Raw genomic sequence first — 14,673 nt, 5'->3', positions numbered from 1 at the left:
GTTAATAAATAAAGGTAAAATTTCCAGCATATCAGCCCTTTCATTTTTATCAGGTGACCCATAAAAATTTAAAAACTGCCATCTTGTCCCATCAATAAAAGCCTTAACTAAAAGAATACGACCCGGTAAAATATCTTGGATAAAATCAATAGACACATTTCCCTTAAAAAGTATAGCTACCCCGGCTGATCCGGTTGCATTTGATCCAGACCAGACCGATGGACCATGTTTCCACTCTTCCTTATATTTTTTGTAAGAAATCTTATGAGGGATATGACATTCTTGTAAAAAGAAAACAGAAGCTGTAAAACAGGTTAAAAAATGTAAAACAGTAGCTCTTCTGGTCTTGGATCCTATGCCTCTCACATTGAGGGAAACACCACTAATGTCAGCCATCATAACAAATGGTTAGGAAGAAACAAAAACTGGACTTTACCTATCCGATGGACGGATCAGACCACTTGGACTTTCACCAACGCCCTCTTCTGAATCCACCGTTATCAAAGAGTCTTCATCATCGGAGAAGGAACATTCACTTAAATTAAGACCCGACGCTACTGGGGTGTAGCTCGGAAGGATATTGTGAGAAAGGTTACACTGGGTCTCCATAGGCTGACCATTTAGGTCCTCGTCAGGTGGGTCTCCGAGAGGCTCCGCACTCCCCTGCTGACCCGCAGAGGGTCGTAACACAGGGGCAGGCTGCGCACATGGCGGAGCCTCAGAGTCCCCGGAGGCAGCCAGGTTCGGGGCCCCACCTGGGGCAGCAGAGCCCCGGGACCTCGGGATTCCAGAGTCTACACCCCCGTGAGGGGATGTATCCATCTCCTCCCTATTAGCCACCTCCACGGAACCATTCTTTTTCTTATTATGAGACCTCACCAAATGCCACGTACCGCCCTCGCTCTCGTGAGACCCAGTGGGAATTTTGGGCTCGGTGTCAGCCTTTTGGCGTTCTTTTTTGGCCTTACCGACCGCCCCTTTATGATCTTTCTCAGCCTTACTTTTAGCCTCCTTATGGTCTTTCAGCCAGCTCCTGGGCTCCTGTGAGTTACCTGTCATTGACTCGGAGGGATTGTTACTAGTCGAAGCGCCCTTATCACCTCCCGAGGCTCCAGGTTGCTGTTCCTCCTCCTGAGGGGTGGTCTGATTGGCCCGTCCATTCCCGGATGTCTTGGACTTCTCCTTTTGTTTTTGTTCATCCTCTCTGAACCTGTGAGGGCAAGAAAAATAGAAATGACCAGGTGTCCGACAAAAAGAGCATTTTTTTTCATTTGGGCACTCCTTTGTGTCATGTTCAGTACTGGCACAATTTCTACAAGTGGCACCACAACTATCCTTAGAGTGCCCATAGAGACCACAATACCTACAGAAAAGTGGCATTCCTGAGAAAAAAAAATCCCCATTAGTTTGCCCTATTTTAAATCGAGCTGGAGGAAGTCTCACACCTCCAGGGAATTTAGGGTCTCTTTCACATTTTACTAAAAACTTCCATTTTGAGGTCCAGATGTTAAACTCATTCAACACTTTCCCAATCAATTTCACACTTTTAAAATAAACTGACAAAAAGGAAATAACCTCTGGTGCTGTTATGAAGGGTGAGAAGATTTTCACAACCACCATCTTTACCTCATCCAGGACGTGCTCGATGATCTGAATCCCTTTTAGACCAGGGCTATTTTCTACCGACTTAACTCTGGACAAAACATCTTTGAAAATACCTTCGCCAGTAAAGGTTACATCATAATCTCCACGTCGAGGATAATCCTGGATAGAAAGGATTTCGTTGGTTCTGACGTGGAGCAGTTTCTCAAGCACGTCCTGGACTACATATCCCAGATTCCGCATATCGGAACCACCAGCCGTAAAGCGGACCCTTATGGTGTTCTTAAGCCTCGCATATAGAGGCACGAGGTTGGGGTCAACCTCCATGGTATGGCGCAACAAAATGCAAATTGCAACCGCCTGCAATCTGCGCCTTCAGAGCTTTGAGATAAAGCACCTGAAGGCTGGGGGATCGCTGCCCGTTACCCTAGGACTAATCCCTCTCCCTAATAGCAGCAGGCAGGTGAAGCCCACCGAAGTGGACGATCCTGCCAGGCCAAGGAGAGGGGTACCTGAGTGCCCTTCAACTGAAACCTCCTGCTGTGAAGCACTTGGTCTCAGCCAAAAGGCCGAGAAGCGATAACCAGAATTGGTTTCGAACTAGGGAGCCACCCAAGGATCCTGAAGAGTGTTATGTTCTGCTACCAAAGCTAAGGAAAGAGAGGAGATCTGTCCCTACTATAAGACTCAGCTGAATCCCTACGATGTAACAGGGAACCTGATCCTGCGATCAGACCTGCTAAAGTCCTAATCTAGTCTGTACGGAGACCTATAGATGTGAGGAGGGAATCCCTACAAGTACTAAGGACTGGGAGGAATATGGGACACCTCCTAACAGAAATAGTAGCAGACAGACGAACAAACAAAATAGATAGAACATAGAGGTCCGTAGACCAAGCAAACTAACAGAGTTAGATACAGAGCACAGGCTAGCTAGAAAGTAGATATACAATGAAGTCCAGCAAAGCCAGAAGGGCGGAGCAGGATTAAATAGGCCAACAAGGTCATGTGACCAGCAAAGGAAAAAAAACCTAACAGCAAGGTTCTAACAGTACCCCCCCTTCTAAGAGGATCCTCCGGATCCCCTAGGACCAGGCTTATCAGGAAATCTCCTGTGAAACGCTCTGATAAGTCTGGACGCGGAAACATCATCTGACCTCACCCAAGAGTTATCCTCGGGTCCGAAACCTTTCCAGGCCACAAGATACTGCAAACTACCTCTATACCGTCTAGAGTCAAGGATGCGAGAAATTTCATATTCCCCGTCCTCCACCACCGGAGGAACAGAGGCAGAGGCGTCACCATCCGACACAACAGCTTTTTTTAACAGAGAGACATGAAAGACCGGATTAATTCTCCAGGAGGTAGGAACCTCCAACCTAACAGCAGATTGGTTGACAACCTGAAGCACCTTAAAGGGCCCTACAAACTTGGGACCCAATTTCTTAGAAGGAATCCTCAACCGCAGATTCCTAGAGGACAACCAAACCATGTCACCAACAGCGAACAAAACCTCCTGTCGTTTCCTATCAAAGTAGTCTTTAGATTTTCTGTTGGCCTCCTGAAGATTACCACGCACATCCGTCCAAACTCTTTCCAAATCACCGGAAAAATTCTCCTCCTCAGGCACGGCAGATCCCAACTTGGAGAACGACCCAAACGACGGATGTCTCCCAGAACAACAAAAAAAAGGCGAACAACCAGCAGAAGAAGATGTATGATTGTTCAGAGCAAATTCGGCAAGTGGCAGAAACTCAGACCACCCCTCTTGATTGTCTGCCACAAAACAACGCAAGAACTGCTCAACATCCTGGTTTTTCCTTTCTGTCTGGCCATTAGATTCAGGATGATATCCGGACGAAAACGACAAATGAATTCCCAACCTGTCACAAAAGGCACGCCAAAAACGAGCCACGAACTGAGGACCCCTATCAGAAACAATGTCAGTAGGAACGCCATGAAGTCTGACAATTTCCTTGACAAAGGCCTTAGCGAGAGTTTTAGTGCAGGGCAGTTTGACGAAGGGAACCAAGTGACACATCTTGCTAAAACGGTCCACGACCACCCAGATGACAGTAAAACCCTCAGAGGAGGGAAGGTCAGTTATAAAGTCCATAGCCAAATGTGTCCAAGGAGCACTGGGGACCTCCAAAGGACAAAGCAACCCCGCAGCAGGAGTATGTGAGGACTTAGATCTAGCACATATAGTACATTGGCGCACCCACTTAATGACTTCCTTCTGCCATCCAGGCCACCAAAAACTGCGACCCACCAGTCTCTTGGTCTCAGAGATTCCGGGATGACCTGCCAACCGAGATTCGTGACACTCAACAAACAAATCTCTCCTAAAGGTCCCAGGCACAAACAACCTCCCATGAGGAGTGTTAGATGGGGCATTCTCCTGAGCTTTAAGAATCTCATCTTCCAAAACGGAGTCTAAAGCAGCTATCACAACACCTTCTTGTAAAATGTTTTCCTCTTTCTCAACACCGACTATGGGAGAAAAACTGCGAGACAAGGCATCCGCCTTAACATTCTTAGTACCAGGGATGTAAGTAACGGAGAAATTAAACCGCGAGAAAAACAGTGCCCACCTAGCCTGACGGGCATTCAGGCGCTTGGCAGCATCAAGATATATCAGATTTTTATGATCCGTAAGAACCTGAACGGGAAATTCCGCACCTTCCAAGAAGTGACGCCAGTGTTCAAATGCGAGTTTAATAGCCAATAATTCCCGATTACCAATATCGTAATTCAGTTCAGTCTCCGAAAATTTTTTTGAAAAAAAGGCACAGGGATGTAATCCATCCCCGTTATCCTGAGACAATACTGCGCCAACCCCCACAGAGGAAGCATCAACCTCAACCAAAAACGGCCTAGTAACATCAGGCTGCATAAGGATGGGAGCAGAGGTGAACCTCTCCTTGAGATACACAAAAGCTTCAATGGCCTCAGAAGACCACTGAACCGCATCAGCACCTTTCCTGGTGAGATCAGTCAGAGGTTTGACAATACTAGAAAATTTTTTTATGAATTTTCTGTAGTAATTGGCGAAACCCAAAAACCTCTGTATCGATTTCAAACCAATAGGCCTAGGCCATTCCTGCACAGCCTGAACCTTAACCGGATCCATCTCAAAACCTTTGCTGGAGATAATGTAGCCCAAAAAACTAATTCTCTGTACAGCGAACTCACATTTCTCCAGCTTAGCAAAAAGCGAATTGTCCATTAATAACTGTAATACCTCACGCACGCTCCGCCAATGAGACTCCAGATCTGGCGAATAAATCAAAATGTCATCCAAATACACAACCACATTTTTACCGATCAAAGGTCTAAGGATGTCATTAATCAGATTCTGAAAAAATGCAGGAGCATTAGTAAGACCAAAAGGCATAACCAGATTCTCAAAATGACCCACAGGAGTGTTAAAAGCAGTCTTCCATTCATCACCCTCCTTCATGCGCAACAGATTGTATGCCCCCTTAAGGTCAATTTTAGAGAACCACTTGGCCCCCAATAACTGGTTAAACAGATCAGGAATCAATGGCAGTGGGTAAGGATTGCGTACCGTAATTTTGTTAATCTCACGAAAATCCAGACAAGGACGTAAACCGCCGTCCTTTTTTTTTACAAAAAAAAATCCAACCGCCACAGGAGACTTAGAGGGCCTAATGTGACCGGCGGCCAAACTTGTCTGTATGTATTCCTCCAAAGCCTTCCTCTCAGGAATGGTAAGGTTAAATAAACGACTTTTAGGAAGAGTCGCTCCAGGGAAAAATTCAATAGAACAATCATTGTCTCTATGGGGAGGCAAAACCTGCGATTCCTTCTCAGAAAAAACTCTCCAAAAATCCTGAATAGGAACAGGCAATTCTCCCCTATCCAAAGCTGCAATACGCCCGTTACAACACTTGTCATAACATTTATGGCTCCAGGATTTAATTTCACTGGTAGACCAATCCAGTACAGGATTGTGAAATTAACCAGGGCAAACCCAATATTACTGGAGAAGGCAAGTTATTCAACACTACCAAATCCAATTTCTCATGGTGAACACCATTAATAGTGAGAGGAAATTCACTGACCTTGAGAGTAATATTCTTCAAAGGGGAGCCATCCACAGAAACCACAGCAATGGGGGATGATAAAGGTTCAGGTTTTAAATTGAGTTTTTCCACGAATCCCCCATCAATTACATTCAGTGTAGACCCGCAATCAACAAACACCCGAAATTCCATTAATTTTTCCTGAGCAATCGTGGAAGCAGCTAAAAATATACCCTTGGAATTTAAACAGGCAATACGGGCGTGACTGACCATTTTTTTTTCTTTCTTCATACGAAGCTCACAGCCTTTAATCAAATGACCAGATTTTCCGCAATAGAAACACAAGCCTTCTGAAAAACGACGGTCTTTTTCTTGAGAGCGAGGTGCCACCGATCCAATCTCCATCGGTTCACCACTGTTAGTACACACATTATCATAACCAGAAACTGACATAGCAGAGGATTTGCTCTCATTAACCCTAGCACGCAGTCTTCTATCCACCCGTATAGCTAATTGCATAGCCTGTTTCAAATCCTCAGGTGTAGGATAAGCAATTAGCAGGTCTTTAACCCTTTCACTGAGCCCAGCAAGAAATAGACTTTTCAGAGCAGAATCGTTCCACCCTGTTTGAGTGGACCAACGACGAAAATGAGTACAATATTTTTCGACATTACCTGATCCTTGTTTTAAACGTCTCAACTCAGTCTCAGCTGATGCCACACGGTCAGGATCATCATATAATAGTCCTAAAGCAGAAAAAAAACTATCCACTGATCTGAAGCATGTATCACTAGGTTGCAAAGAAAAGGCCCACTCCTGAGGGTCTTTGCGCAAAAGTGACATTATGAACCCTATGCGCTGGGATTCATCCCCAGAGGACTTGGGTCTCAAACGAAAATACAATAAGCAAGCATTTTTAAATGAAAAAAATTCTCGATGTTCACCAAAAAATAAATCCGGCAAACATACCTTAGGCTCCAAGAAATATGCTCCAGGACAGTTACTCACGTGCTGACGGAGCTCGGCCACTTCCAGAGAGAGTCCCTGCAGGTGTTTAGCCAAATCCTGAACCGACACCATGATGGAACAAAAAAAAAAAAAAAAAATCTTTCCTTAGAGAATTTGCAGGCTGGACTTACTGTTATGTTCTGCTACCAAAGCTAAGGAAAGAGAGGAGATCTGTCCCTACTATAAGACTCAGCTGAATCCCTACGATGTAACAGGGAACCTGATCCTGCGATCAGACCTGCTAAAGTCCTAATCTAGTCTGTACGGAGACCTATAGATGTGAGGAGGGAATCCCTACAAGTACTAAGGACTGGGAGGAATATGGGACACCTCCTAACAGAAATAGTAGCAGACAGACGAACAAACAAAATAGATAGAACATAGAGGTCCGTAGACCAAGCAAACTAACAGAGTTAGATACAGAGCACAGGCTAGCTAGAAAGTAGATATACAATGAAGTCCAGCAAAGCCAGAAGGGCGGAGCAGGATTAAATAGGCCAACAAGGTCATGTGACCAGCAAAGGAAAAAAAACCTAACAGCAAGGTTCTAACAAAGAGTCCATTTGTGGAGATGAGCGCCTGGACTCCCGTTAAGAAGACATGTTGTCAACCTCTAGATCCCTTACATGCCTGCACTTTTCGGCTTGCTGCTGCTGCAATCCACGCGTTTTAGATCTGCATAACTCCACCTCTTTAAACACAGCACCCTCACCCCCTGCTGTTCCCACCCGCCTCAACACCGTTGGAAGGGAGGAGAACCAATTAAGGCGGGGGGTGGGGTGGAACGAGCAGCTGTCCACCCTTAGCAGGAGGGCTGCTGATTACTTACCTCTCCTGCTGCTGCTGGCTGTCCAGCAGCAGACTGAAGGTGGCTGCTGCTGTGCGCAGGTATATAAAGGCTCAGAGCCTATTATGACACGCGCAGCCAGCGTTCCATTGCCACATTCCATCTACTGCAGGCAGGATACCTGGCTGGCTGAATGTCGCTGAGAAGCTCACAGAGACCGCCATAAGCAACAGTTTAACAGAATGCCACAGACTAATCAACCAAACTTTTTGGGTTGGGTTCTCTTTTATAGTCTGCAGGCATTAATTGAAAGAAGTCAGTGTTCCAGCAGAGGGAGACAACATTTCAGAAAAGGCATTGTAGCAAACCAAAAAAGAAATTTTAAGCGCAGCAGAGTAACCAGCGCACATACCTGTTAGCTCAGGTGAGTTTAAAAGGCTGCTGTTGATAACAAGGGCATTTGCTAAATAGATGGTGTGTGTGCAACAATATACTGAAAGGTCAATTATATTGTGCAGCTTATCTCACCACCTGTAGTTATTTAGGTGAAAGCTCCAAAATGCTTGCCTAATATGTCTGTTTATCCAAAAGGAAGTAAAGAGGGAGAGCTAGAAAGATAGCATTGCGTTACATTACATGGCAATGCAATGCACAGTTGCTGAAGTTGAACCAAAATGAGCTTGTCATCTGGCTTCTGCAACTTTGAACATGAAAAATCCAATGAGGAGAAGAAAAGCAAAGCCAAAGAGTCCATCCCAAAATCCGACAAACAAGCAAAATGAACAAAAAACATTGAATTCAATACTTTCTGATTTTAGAAACTGCATTAAAGAAGGGGTGCACCGGTCCTGGAGATACTGTAATACCAGGTCAATGCGTGGAGTGGACAGAGCAAGCTCTTTTTCCATCTCCCTGTTCTAAAAATCCATTTAATATATGGTCCCCAGATAGGGGACGTATCAGATATTAAACTGATAAGAACAGATACTACACTTGATCTTAGCCAAAAGGCCGAGAAGCGATAACCAGAATTGGTTTCGAACTACGGAGCCACCCAAGGATCCTGAAGAGTCCATTTGTGGAGATGAGCTCCTGGACTCCCGTTAAGAAGACATGTTGTCAACCTCTAGCTCCCTTACATGCCTGCACTTTTCGGCTTGCTGCTGCTGCAATCCACGCGTTTTAGATCTGCATAACTCCACCTCTTTAAACACAGCACCCTCACCCCCTGCTGTTCCCACCCGCCTCAACACCGTTGGAAGGGAGGAGAACCAATTAAGGCGGGGGTGGGGTGGAACGAGCAGCTGTCTACCCTTAGCAGGAGGGCTGCTGATTACTTACCTCTCCTGCTGCTGCTGGCTGTCCAGCAGCAGACTGAAGGTGGCTGCTGCTGTGCGCAGGTATATAAAGGCTCAGAGCCTATTATGACACGCGCAGCCAGCGTTCCATTGCCACATTCCATCTACTGCAGGCAGGATACCTGGCTGGCTGAATGTCGCTGAGAAGCTCACAGAGACCGCCATAAGCAACAGTTTAACAGAATGCCACAGACTAATCAACCAAACTTTTTGGGTTGGGTTCTCTTTTATAGTCTGCAGGCATTAATTGAAAGAAGTCAGTGTTCCAGCAGAGGGAGACAACGTTTCAGAAAAGGCATTGTAGCAAACCAAAAAAGAAATTTTAAGCGCAGCAGAGTAACCAGCGCACATACCTGTTAGCTCAGGTGAGTTTAAAAGGCTGCTGTTGATAACAAGGGCATTTGCTAAATAGATGGTGTGTGTGCAACAATATACTGAAAGGTCAATTATATTGTGCAGCTTATCTCACCACCTGTAGTTAATTAGGTGAAAGCTCCAAAATGCTTGCCTAATATGTCTGTTTATCCAAAAGGAAGTAAAGAGGGAGAGCTAGAAAGATAGCATTGCGTTACATTACATGGCAATGCAATGCACAGTTGCTGAAGTTGAACCAAAATGAGCTTGTCATCTGGCTTCTGCAACTTTGAACATGAAAAATCCAATGAGGAGAAGAAAAGCAAAGCCAAAGAGTCCATCCAAAAATCCGACAAACAAGCAAAATGAACAAAAAACATTGAATTCAATACTTTCTGATTTTAGAAACTGCATTAAAGAAGGGGTGCACCGGTCCTGGAGATACTGTAATACCAGGTCAATGCGTGGAGTGGACAGAGCAAGCTCTTTTTCCATCTCCCTGTTCTAAAAATCCATTTAATATATGGTCCCCAGATAGGGGACGTATCAGATATTAAACTGATAAGAACAGATACTACACTTGATCTTAGCCAAAAGGCCGAGAAGCGATAACCAGAATTGGTTTCGAACTACGGAGCCACCCAAGGATCCTGAAGAGTCCATTTGTGGAGATGAGCTCCTGGACTCCCGTTAAGAAGACATGTTGTCAACCTCTAGATCCCTTACATGCCTGCACTTTTCGGCTTGCTGCTGCTGCAATCCACGCGTTTTAGATCTGCATAACTCCACCTCTTTAAACACAGCACCCTCACCCCCTGCTGTTCCCACCCGCCTCAACACCGTTGGAAGGGAGGAGAACCAATTAAGGCGGGGGGTGGGGTGGAACGAGCAGCTGTCTACCCTTAGCAGGAGGGCTGCTGATTACTTACCTCTCCTGCTGCTGCTGGCTGTCCAGCAGCAGACTGAAGGTGGCTGCTGCTGTGCGCAGGTATATAAAGGCTCAGAGCCTATTATGACACGCGCAGCCAGCGTTCCATTGCCACATTCCATCTACTGCAGGCAGGATACCTGGCTGGCTGAATGTCGCTGAGAAGCTCACAGAGACCGCCATAAGCAACAGTTTAACAGAATGCCACAGACTAATCAACCAAACTTTTTGGGTTGGGTTCTCTTTTATAGTCTGCAGGCATTAATTGAAAGAAGTCAGTGTTCCAGCAGAGGGAGACAACGTTTCAGAAAAGGCATTGTAGCAAACCAAAAAAGAAATTTTAAGCGCAGCAGAGTAACCAGCGCACATACCTGTTAGCTCAGGTGAGTTTAAAAGGCTGCTGTTGATAACAAGGGCATTTGCTAAATAGATGGTGTGTGTGCAACAATATACTGAAAGGTCAATTATATTGTGCAGCTTATCTCACCACCTGTAGTTATTTAGGTGAAAGCTCCAAAATGCTTGCCTAATATGTCTGTTTATCCAAAAGGAAGTAAAGAGGGAGAGCTAGAAAGATAGCATTGCGTTACATTACATGGCAATGCAATGCACAGTTGCTGAAGTTGAACCAAAATGAGCTTGTCATCTGGCTTCTGCAACTTTGAACATGAAAAATCCAATGAGGAGAAGAAAAGCAAAGCCAAAGAGTCCATCCCAAAATCCGACAAACAAGCAAAATGAACAAAAAACATTGAATTCAATACTTTCTGATTTTAGAAACTGCATTAAAGAAGGGGTGCACCGGTCCTGGAGATACTGCAATACCAGGTCAATGCGTGGAGTGGACAGAGCAAGCTCTTTTTCCATCTCCCTGTTCTAAAAATCCATTTAATATATGGTCCAAAGATAGGGGACGTATCAGATATTAAACTGATAAGAACAGATACTACACTTGATCTTAGCCAAAAGGCCGAGAAGCGATAACCAGAATTGGTTTCGAACTACGGAGCCACCCAAGGATCCTGAAGAGTTCATTTGTGGAGATGAGCTCCTGGACTCCCGTTAAGAAGACATGTTGTCAACCTCTAGATCCCTTACATGCCTGCACTTTTCGGCTTGCTGCTGCTGCAATCCACGCGTTTTAGATCTGCATAACTCCACCTCTTTAAACACAGCACCCTCACCCCCTGCTGTTCCCACCCGCCTCAACACCGTTGGAAGGGAGGAGAACCAATTAAGGCGGGGGTGGGGTGGAACGAGCAGCTGTCTACCCTTAGCAGGAGGGCTGCTGATTACTTACCTCTCCTGCTGCTGCTGGCTGTCCAGCAGCAGACTGAAGGTGGCTGCTGCTGTGCGCAGGTATATAAAGGCTCAGAGCCTATTATGACACGCGCAGCCAGCGTTCCATTGCCACATTCCATCTACTGCAGGCAGGATACCTGGCTGGCTGAATGTCGCTGAGAAGCTCACAGAGACCGCCATAAGCAACAGTTTAACAGAATGCCACAGACTAATCAACCAAACTTTTTGGGTTGGGTTCTCTTTTATAGTCTGCAGGCATTAATTGAAAGAAGTCAGTGTTCCAGCAGAGGGAGACAACGTTTCAGAAAAGGCATTGTAGCAAACCAAAAAAGAAATTTTAAGCGCAGCAGAGTAACCAGCGCACATACCTGTTAGCTCAGGTGAGTTTAAAAGGCTGCTGTTGATAACAAGGGCATTTGCTAAATAGATGGTGTGTGTGCAACAATATACTGAAAGGTCAATTATATTGTGCAGCTTATCTCACCACCTGTAGTTAATTAGGTGAAAGCTCCAAAATGCTTGCCTAATATGTCTGTTTATCCAAAAGGAAGTAAAGAGGGAGAGCTAGAAAGATAGCATTGCGTTACATTACATGGCAATGCAATGCACAGTTGCTGAAGTTGAACCAAAATGAGCTTGTCATCTGGCTTCTGCAACTTTGAACATGAAAAATCCAATGAGGAGAAGAAAAGCAAAGCCAAAGAGTCCATCCCAAAATCCGACAAACAAGCAAAATGAACAAAAAACATTGAATTCAATACTTTCTGATTTTAGAAACTGCATTAAAGAAGGGGTGCACCGGTCCTGGAGATACTGTAATACCAGGTCAATGCGTGGAGTGGACAGAGCAAGCTCTTTTTCCATCTCCCTGTTCTAAAAATCCATTTAATATATGGTCCCCAGATAGGGGACGTATCAGATATTAAACTGATAAGAACAGATACTACACTTGATCTTAGCCAAAAGGCCGAGAAGCGATAACCAGAATTGGTTTCGAACTACGGAGCCACCCAAGGATCCTGAAGAGTCCATTTGTGGAGATGAGCTCCTGGACTCCCGTTAAGAAGACATGTTGTCAACCTCTAGATCCCTTACATGCCTGCACTTTTCGGCTTGCTGCTGCTGCAATCCACGCGTTTTAGATCTGCATAACTCCACCTCTTTAAACACAGCACCCTCACCCCCTGCTGTTCCCACCCGCCTCAACACCGTTGGAAGGGAGGAGAACCAATTAAGGCGGGGGTGGGGTGGAACGAGCAGCTGTCTACCCTTAGCAGGAGGGCTGCTGATTACTTACCTCTCCTGCTGCTGCTGGCTGTCCAGCAGCAGACTGAAGGTGGCTGCTGCTGTGCGCAGGTATATAAAGGCTCAGAGCCTATTATGACACGCGCAGCCAGCGTTCCATTGCCACATTCCATCTACTGCAGGCAGGATACCTGGCTGGCTGAATGTCGCTGAGAAGCTCACAGAGACCGCCATAAGCAACAGTTTAACAGAATGCCACAGACTAATCAACCAAACTTTTTGGGTTGGGTTCTCTTTTATAGTCTGCAGGCATTAATTGAAAGAAGTCAGTGTTCCAGCAGAGGGAGACAACGTTTCAGAAAAGGCATTGTAGCAAACCAAAAAAGAAATTTTAAGCGCAGCAGAGTAACCAGCGCACATACCTGTTAGCTCAGGTGAGTTTAAAAGGCTGCTGTTGATAACAAGGGCATTTGCTAAATAGATGGTGTGTGTGCAACAATATACTGAAAGGTCAATTATATTGTGCAGCTTATCTCACCACCTGTAGTTAATTAGGTGAAAGCTCCAAAATGCTTGCCTAATATGTCTGTTTATCCAAAAGGAAGTAAAGAGGGAGAGCTAGAAAGATAGCATTGCGTTACATTACATGGCAATGCAATACACAGTTGCTGAAGTTGAACCAAAATGAGCTTGTCATCTGGCTTCTGCAACTTTGAACATGAAAAATCCAATGAGGAGAAGAAAAGCAAAGCCAAAGAGTCCATCCCAAAATCCGACAAACAAGCAAAATGAACAAAAAACATTGAATTCAATACTTTCTGATTTTAGAAACTGCATTAAAGAAGGGGTGCACCGGTCCTGGAGATACTGTAATACCAGGTCAATGCGTGGAGTGGACAGAGCAAGCTCTTTTTCCATCTCCCTGTTCTAAAAATCCATTTAATATATGGTCCCCAGATAGGGGACGTATCAGATATTAAACTGATAAGAACAGATACTACACTTGATCTTAGCCAAAAGGCCGAGAAGCGATAACCAGAATTGGTTTCGAACTACGGAGCCACCCAAGGATCCTGAAGAGTCCATTTGTGGAGATGAGCTCCTGGACTCCCGATAAGAAGACATGTTGTCAACCTCTAGATCCCTTACATGCCTGCACTTTTCGGCTTGCTGCTGCTGCAATCCACGCGTTTTAGATCTGCATAACTCCACCTCTTTAAACACAGCACCCTCACCCCCTGCTGTTCCCACCCGCCTCAACACCGTTGGAAGGGAGGAGAACCAATTAAGGCGGGGGGTGGGGTGGAACGAGCAGCTGTCTACCCTTAGCAGGAGGGCTGCTGATTACTTACCTCTCCTGCTGCTGCTGGCTGTCCAGCAGCAGACTGAAGGTGGCTGCTGCTGTGCGCAGGTATATAAAGGCTCAGAGCCTATTATGACACGCGCAGCCAGCGTTCCATTGCCACATTCCATCTACTGCAGGCAGGATACCTGGCTGGCTGAATGTCACTGAGAAGCTCACAGAGACCGCCATAAGCAACAGTTTAACAGAATGCCACAGACTAATCAACCAAACTTTTTGGGTTGGGTTCTCTTTTATAGTCTGCAGGCATTAATTGAAAGAAGTCAGTGTTCCAGCAGAGGGAGACAACGTTTCAGAAAAGGCATTGTAGCAAACCAAAAAAGAAATTTTAAGCGCAGCAGAGTAACCAGCGCACATACCTGTTAGCTCAGGTGAGTTTAAAAGGCTGCTGTTGATAACAAGGGCATTTGCTAAATAGATGGTGTGTGTGCAACAATATACTGAAAGGTCAATTATATTGTGCAGCTTATCTCACCACCTGTAGTTATTTAGGTGAAAGCTCCAAAATGCTTGCCAAATATGTCTGTTTATCCAAAAGGAAGTAAAGAGGGAGAGCTAGAAAGATAGCATTGCGTTACATTACATGGCAATGCAATGCACAGTTGCTGAAGTTGAACCAAAATGAGCTTGTCATCTGGCTTCTGCAACTTTGAACATGAAAAATCCAATGAGGAGAA

General features: G+C 45.3%; 5 non-coding genes across 5 annotated transcripts; all 5 read right to left on the bottom strand.

Moving 5' to 3' along the window:
* Nucleotides 1-8,278: 8,278 nt before the first annotated feature.
* Nucleotides 8,279-8,469, bottom strand: LOC141216360 (U2 spliceosomal RNA). The gene has a single exon (XR_012285396.1). It is a non-coding gene; the product is annotated as a U2 spliceosomal RNA (small nuclear RNA).
* A 1,108-nt stretch (nt 8,470-9,577) lies between these two features.
* LOC141216359 (U2 spliceosomal RNA) lies at nt 9,578-9,768 on the bottom strand. Its single transcript, XR_012285395.1, has one exon. It is a non-coding gene; the product is annotated as a U2 spliceosomal RNA (small nuclear RNA).
* Nucleotides 9,769-10,877: 1,109 nt separating this feature from the next.
* Nucleotides 10,878-11,068, bottom strand: LOC141216689 (U2 spliceosomal RNA). The gene has a single exon (XR_012285712.1). It is a non-coding gene; the product is annotated as a U2 spliceosomal RNA (small nuclear RNA).
* A 1,108-nt stretch (nt 11,069-12,176) lies between these two features.
* LOC141216358 (U2 spliceosomal RNA) lies at nt 12,177-12,367 on the bottom strand. Its single transcript, XR_012285394.1, has one exon. It is a non-coding gene; the product is annotated as a U2 spliceosomal RNA (small nuclear RNA).
* Nucleotides 12,368-13,475: 1,108 nt separating this feature from the next.
* LOC141216356 (U2 spliceosomal RNA) lies at nt 13,476-13,666 on the bottom strand. The gene has a single exon (XR_012285392.1). It is a non-coding gene; the product is annotated as a U2 spliceosomal RNA (small nuclear RNA).
* Nucleotides 13,667-14,673: the final 1,007 nt, after the last annotated feature.

The sequence above is a fragment of the Phyllobates terribilis genome, unplaced genomic scaffold, assembly GCF_046119375.1.
Source record: "Phyllobates terribilis strain yellow unplaced genomic scaffold, ASM4611937v1 Scaffold_236__1_contigs__length_3049075, whole genome shotgun sequence".
Taxonomy (NCBI): Eukaryota; Metazoa; Chordata; class Amphibia; order Anura; family Dendrobatidae; genus Phyllobates; species Phyllobates terribilis.
The sequence above is the reverse complement of the archived record's forward strand: the minus strand, read 5'-3'. Positions and strand labels throughout refer to the sequence as shown.